The sequence below is a fragment of the Atta cephalotes genome (genome assembly GCF_000143395.1).
Source record: "Atta cephalotes unplaced genomic scaffold scaffold00031, whole genome shotgun sequence".
Lineage (NCBI taxonomy): Eukaryota > Metazoa > Arthropoda > Insecta > Hymenoptera > Formicidae > Atta > Atta cephalotes.
The window spans coordinates 1,787,442-1,790,203 of NW_012130095.1; positions in this window are offsets into that span (position 1 = coordinate 1,787,442).

Here is a 2,762-nt window from a genome sequence, read left to right on the forward strand (position 1 = left end):
AGTTTAAGTTTAATTTATTAGTATAGTGAGTNTATATATATATATATATATATATATATATATATATATATATATACACACACATAAAATTTTCATTTTTTCACTTTTCTATATCAGCGAAAAACTCTTCATGATTGATTGCCCTAATATTGTTAGGCAAGCCGCTTTTTTCAGGCATGCGCATTATAATACTAGGAAGATTTAGTATATAAGTATAAATAAAATATTTATTTTGGCAATATTTTGCAGCAGAAAGACAAGGAACGTAGAAACCCTAGGTTAGGGTGAAAAAAGTATAAATTATTTTATTTAATTTTATAATTTTTTTATTGATTTTCTAAAAATTTTTATATAATTTTTATAGAACGTCGAAACAGAACTCCTACAAGATCCGTATAATTTAGAATTTAATACTGCAGTGGTATTATAATATATATATTTGAACGCTCATGAGTGAAAAAGAACAGCTCGCCTATAAAGCTTTGCGTCCACGATGCTATAGAAACCAGTCTGAAATCTTGGATGAAGAAAAAATTGATTATAATCACATTGGTGATGTGATTGAATTATTTAAATGTAATTCGTTAATTCTTTCTTCAAAGTCTGGATGCAATTTCTAACATTGTAGACACAAGATAACAATCTGTACTTACTGAAGACATCCAAGATACTACCATAACGACATCTAACAATGAGAATGTTATACTAATCGCAACTTATTTTCAAATACACATCAGGTAAGAAAAATGCATTTTTTTTCATGCATTTAAAGTTAAAAACCTTAATTTAATTATTTAATATTACATGAAAATTTTATTTGCTAATATAAATTAAATTTATATTAACTATTTTTATAAATAACATTTTTGGAAAAATTAAGGACATCATCAATTGTGATTTTAATAAAAAAAAATTTATATATCTATCAAAAAATCCAAATTGACATTGAACAATTTTTTTTAATTCGTGTTGGTAAACAAATTAATTAATTATATAACATTAAACACAACTCAGTAAACACCAACAAACAGTAACATATCAATTTCACACACAACAATATAAACGTAATATACAACATATGTGATATGTAACAATTATCTTGTTGAATGTATTGTTATACATGTTATTATTAGTTAGTGATTACTAAAATAAAGCTACTAGCAATTATATTTTTGTAATAAAAGAAAGATAAATTATTGTTATTACATAAGTCATTATTGGACATTGTAATGAGATCTTTGGCAAATGGCTATATTCGTTATTACGTTATCGAATTTGGATTAAGTTCAATTGATTGAGTTTCCTGATATTTAGATTTCAATTCGTACATTTAGTAGGTATGTATTTTAAATAAACGGATTACATTGTAATGTACCGTCCGTTTTAGCGCGGTACGATCGTTTTATTATATTCTTACAATATATTTTACCACAACTTGTTCTTGTGCACCGCTAAACTATTCATACGTGGTAAAGTAACGTATCGACAAGAATGTCTATTATCCGTCGCAACGTTCCTCTTTCTATACATTAATTCAATACAATAAATATTCTTCATTCACAATATTCACTCTGACATAAACTAGACGACGTTACTCGATGATAGATCATTTTCGACGATACCAAAGCTTCGCTTTAATTTTCTACAAGCGACAATAGATAACCTATAGGTATTGCGTAATCGCGTGATTCAAGACAATATTTGTTTATAAATTTGAAATTGGTAAATAAAAAATCGTGGATGAACTACGAGAATGTAAATCGGAAATATCCACGAGAATTTTTGCGGGAAATTGGTCGCTATCGCAAGTTCGAGATTTGATCTTAAAAGCTAAAAGTTAATGATACCGGATATAGGACACAGGATATAGGATACAGGAATCGGGAATTGAAATCAAATATTGGATATCGGGAATTCAGACATGCTGTTCGATTATATCTGTTTTTATATGCTTGCTATTGAACAATAGCTGCACGTACCATTGCAATCAATATCAATCGCGCAAGAATATCGCATAAAATAGTACATTATATTTGAGGAAATTTCAATATTATCGCGATACATTTACTTATATTTACTTGTACAATGACTAAATTTGCGGAATTTTGTTACAATAAATACGTGTAATTATTGCTCATAGTCAGCGTTAAACGTATAATACAGGAATGTCGCGCAATATTATTTAATACGTAATTCGTCAGCATCTTCAGCAAAATTGGTATAAATATCGGTATAAATTACAAATGTAAAGTAGAAAAACACGTGGACGAATGTGAAAATAATAAATTCGCAGTACCCTGCTTTGTGGACGAATAAAGCTAGCATTGAAGAATAAACAATTATTTGAGTAGTTGCTGCTTCGCTGCTTCGTATTATGCACCTTGAATTGCTTACTGATCGATCGTTGCTATGATCACATATAAGAAGTGATTGATAGCATACACAAGTGAATCTTTTTAGGCCTGATAAAATAAATTCTCATTTCAAGGATACATTGATACGTTAATTTATATGAAAAATGGACTAGATTGCAACAAAGTTGGAGGTAGCTGTCGATATTTGGGAAAAATTGGCTATATTACATTAAAGAAGAAAACTATAAAAAATTATAGCAGAATTTTAACTTTGATATAAGAAGGATTTGAGCAAGTAAACTCAAAATTATATTATTAAAAACCAGACTCGCGCGTTATCTTGACAAGACTCTTTCAAGCAACTATAACTTCTGTGTATATATATATATATATATATATATATATATT